General features: G+C 39.5%; 1 pseudogene; it reads left to right on the top strand.

Annotated features, from left to right (window-relative positions):
- The first annotated feature begins 2,242 nt into the window (after positions 1-2,242).
- LOC713542 (ATP synthase F(0) complex subunit C2, mitochondrial pseudogene) lies at positions 2,243-2,728 on the top strand (annotated as a pseudogene).
- The last annotated feature ends 2,061 nt before the right edge of the window (positions 2,729-4,789 follow it).

Genomic DNA, 4,789 nt, shown 5'->3' with positions numbered 1-4,789 from the left:
GAAGATATTTTCTGAAGTTAAAAAATTTCTAGTCAGGCACGGTGGCTCATGCTTGTAATCCCAGCACTTTGGGAGGCTGAGGCAGGCAGATCACGAGGTCGGGAGTTTGAGACCAGCCTGGCCACACAGTGAAACCCTGTCTCTACTAAAAATACAAAAATCAGCTGGGTGTGGTTGTGCACACCTGTAATCCCAGCTACTCAGGAGGCTGAGGCATGAGAATGGCATTAACCCGGGAGGCGGAGGTTGCAGTGAGCCGAGATCGTGCCACTGCACTCCAGCCTGGGCAACAGAGCTAGATTGCATCTCAAAAAAAAAAAAGAAAAAAATTCTTAAATATTGAAAACAACAATTACAAAAGGAGGTAACTAATAAATGAGATATCAAAATTAAAAACATTTGCTCATCGAATTAACTGTTACATAAATAAAAAGGCAAGAGACAGACTGGGGAGATATATTATCTCATGCATAGAAAAACCACCCAGTAAAACCAGATTAAAATTAAGAAGTTTGATTTTTCAAAGGGAAATAAAAAATTGTTAAAGATTCAAGATACAAATTGAGTGAAGATTCTGTTACACATATAATTGTCAAATAATTAGTATACAGAATCTATTAAAAGATGTATCAAGAACTACCCAAACATCCATACAAATGAATAAACTACAAGAAGATAAAGATAAAGAACAAGAAATGAAGAAAATCATAAAACAAAATATTCAACCTCATTAGTGGGTAAATGCTAATTGAAACCATAAGGTAATATTTCATATTCAATAGTTTGGCAAAAATTTTAAAGTTTGACTACTTCAAGTTTGGCAAGGAAGTGACTTCAATCAGAACTCTTATACACAGTATGTAAAAATGAAAATTGGTGCCAATTCTTTTAACTTACAATTATCCAGTTCACTTAAGAATACATAAAGCTTTTGACCTAGCAACTCTATTCCTTGATATACACCTAGAGAAACTCTGGTCTATACCACCAGGAGACATGCATAGGTCCTAATACTCTCTGTGGTTAAAAAAATACTAGAAACAATCCAAATGTCCATCAACAATAGAATGGATAATATATTGCTGAATAAATGGGATATTATATACCAGTAGAAACAAATGAACTATAGCAATACACAGACAAATCTCAGGAATATGAAATTGAACAAACAAACAAAAAAGCAAGGCAAAGAAATACACAGTGTAATTCCGCTTACATAAAGTTAAAAACATGCAAGACTAAATAATATATTGTTTAGAAATAAGAATGTATGTCATAAGACAATAAAGAAAAACAGAAGACTGATAAACAGAAAAAAGAGGTTCTAAGAGAATAGGGAAGTAGATGAGAGTGGTGATGAGCACACAGAGAAGTTCCATGATGGGTGATGGGAATATTCTATCTTTCAGACTGGTATATGAGTAGGTGGATGTACAACAGTATACCGAAGAATATGTATACAGTCATTTATATTCATTCAGTAGCAAATATATATGAAAATACATCTCTCTCTAGGTAATGTTCATTGACCTCATGATGTTCACCACACTTCCGGAAGTCGGAAATATGCCGTCTGAATCCCAGCTCATAGACCAGTTTATGCTTCACCCTTGTTCTCATCTTTTAGTCCTATTTCCTTTTCACAGCCTCCACTCTCCCCTATCAACATAAAAACACATCCCATGACCAGTATTTGGGCATTATCAGGAAAAATGATAGGAAAGTACTTAAAAATTAACTTAACCTTTTCTCTCCACGTGTTTGTTTTGCAATATGTTTAGTTTTGAGGCTCTCATTAGTGGTTTAGGTGGGTCCTTTATAGAAACTGGCTAGCTAGCACTTGACAACTCATACTAGGATGAAGGCTTTTGACTTAGTGGTCCCAGAGGGTACTCCTTAGCACCATAAGGGTCTTCTTTAGCATACAGCCTCAATAGATAAGGTCTACATAGTAAATAGGGGAGTGAGAAAGAATAATTTATATTAGGAATGTCCTAAGGAAATGTAGGTTATCCCACAAAGGAAATGTAGGTTTTCACTGAAGATCCCTGTTTCATAGATAAAGAAATACAGGGGTTAGAAGATATAAAGGTGTTGTCCTGAGTGGGTGGGGAATGTATGTCAAGATGTACTGATAGCAGATATCTTTCTCTTAAAGAGGGTCAGTATGTACCATCCAATTTCATGTCTTCTTAATCATTCCCTCTCCCTGACCCTCCACTGTATGTTTAAACAGGAGAGTCCTCTCTGTCTTCTCTGCACTGGGAGCAGCTCTCCTGCCACAGCCCCTCACCCCATGAAAATGTATGCCTGCTCCAAGTTCATTTCCACTATCTCCTTGGTCAAGAGCACTTCACTGCTGCTGGGCCATCCACTATCTGCAGTGGTGTTGAAATGACCAGAGACAATGACAGATGAGAGTCTCAGCAGCTTGGCAGTCTCACATCCCCTTACCTCACTTGTCTCTAGCCACAGCTTCCAAACCAGCGCCATTTCAAGGGACATCAACAGAGCAGCCAAGTTCATTGGGGCTGGGGCTACCATAGTTGGGGTGGCTGGCACTGGGGCTGGAATTGGGACTGTGTGTGGGAGCCTCCTCATTGGTTATGCCAGGAACCCTTCTCTGAAGCAACAGCTCTTCTTCTATGCCATTCTGGGCTTTGCCCTCTGGGAGGCCTTGGGGCTCTTTTGCCTGATGGTGGCCTTTCTCGTCCTCTTCCCCATGTGAAGGAGCTGGTCTCCACCTCCCATAGTTCTTTCTCCCATGCCTGGTAGGCCCTGTGTGTTCCTTTTCCTATACCTCCTCAGGCAGCCTGGGGAACATGGTTGGCTCAGGGTTTGACAGAGAAAAGATAAATAAATATTGTATTAATAAGAAAAAAAAAGTAAACAGGAGAACGAGACCAGCAGGCACCCCTGCTTGGGTACTCAATGATATACTGATACAGATAGTGGTAAAAAGAAAACAGCAGTAGTGCCAGCGGAGTGGTAGAAAGTGTTAGAAATTATTACCAAGAGTGAGAAGGGGATTGTTCACCCACTACTTTTCTCTGGACTTCTATATCTAGGAGTATGATATTCAAATGAAGAGGAATATAGCAAATATAGCCAAGGAAGAATTAAATCCCAAGAAAGGGATGGGGCATATCAGAGAGAACTCTTTTGATGCCCAAAAGAGTCAGGGTCCCCAGATTCAGTCAGTCACTGGAGTTCTGAAAGGACTTGTGTTGCTGCTTACAAAGCTATTTTCCTACATCTAGGACCAAAAATATCAACTGCCCACGCCCAATAAGTGGGAGAACTGCTTTAGTAGAAGTTTGCTAGAAAATATTAGGTGTTTTTAGTTGACTGCAAGCTGAAAATAAATCAGGCATAATAAGAAGCACTGGAATGACTCATAATCTTACACTGCTGATGTAAGTGTGATGCTGAGACAAAGAAAGTTGAGTCCCACTCTGTTTATTTTTGGCATTTTAAGAGAAACATTAATAAGCTCTCGTGTGCTAAAGGAGATAAAGCAGATTGCTGGGAGTACTGATGACAATGCCACAAGAGGAATAAAAGTGCTGGCTGTGTTTATAACCATGGAAAAAGGTAAGCCTTAGCCACGAGGAAGGAGCCCATTAGCTGTCTTCCAGTGTTTCAAGCATTGCAAAGTACAAGAGTGATGAGACTTATTCTGCATAGCTTCAGAGGGCAGAACCAAGAACAATGCTTAGAAGTTAAAGGGGAGAAAATTCCATTCAATATAAGAAATCTGACAATCTTAGATTTATATAATGTTGTATAATCCACAAATACGTTCATGTGCATCATCTCACTTTAGGAAGAACTCCGGAACAATTGATGATAGAGTGAGCTGCCAGGCATGTTTAAGCATAGACTAATGAATCCACTAGACTAGATGAACTTGAAGATTGTTTCCAACTCAGGCTGTGAATCAACCTAGAGGTGCTTCTAAGTCAGCTTCTAAACTGAGAGGAAACAGGGAACAAACGCAATAACACCTGCATCAATTCATCCTTGTGTGTCTCAGTTTGTTCTTTTGAAAAAGGCAAAGAAATGAAAAGATAAGTTTGTCTTTACCACATGGGGAACTGGTTGATTTAGACACCTCATCCTTTAAGATATTCAAGGGGATATTGGCTACCTCTCTTCCTGGGGAATTATGCACTGGGTAAGAAGATGGACCACATGCCCCAGGGTTCCTTCTAACACCAAGATTCTGGGAAAGCTATATTTTATACTTGGCTCTACTACTTTCTCCACTGGCTTTGAGAAAGCCTTTTTCACTCTCTGGACCTCAATTATCTTTCCTATTACAGGAGGGTATTGGACTCTGTGACCTTTAAGGTTTTTAGAGAGCTCAAGTTCTAAAATTATAAGATTTTATAAAGAATATGTGGAAGCTTCATCCTGAGTTCTGGTCCTAATGAGATTATGGTGGCAGTGTAGTTTCTCAATCTTTTCAAAACTCCTCCAGAAAACCAAACAGAAAATTAGAAATAGTGTAAAAATATGCATAGATCATATATTTTTTAATTTTAGGTGATAGGAAACACCTCTAAATCCTAGAGTACTGCTGTGGTCAAAACCACATATAGCAGTGGCACCTAAAGGCAGTCCACTGTGGAGTGGTGAAAGCAATTGAGCAGGGTAGAAACACTGGGGTTCAGATGGTGTGAGGTTGCGGGAAACAGGAAAAGAGAGTGGTGGGCTCAATGCAAACCTTTGACAAGCCCTATAAACTATAGAACCCAAGATCGCCCATGAAGACTCACCCTCAAAA

Source organism: Macaca mulatta, chromosome 1 (genome assembly GCF_049350105.2).
Source record: "Macaca mulatta isolate MMU2019108-1 chromosome 1, T2T-MMU8v2.0, whole genome shotgun sequence".
In the NCBI taxonomy this organism is placed as follows: Eukaryota; Metazoa; Chordata; class Mammalia; order Primates; family Cercopithecidae; genus Macaca; species Macaca mulatta.
Note: the sequence above shows the minus strand (reverse complement) of the source record. Positions and strands in the feature narration are given on the sequence as shown.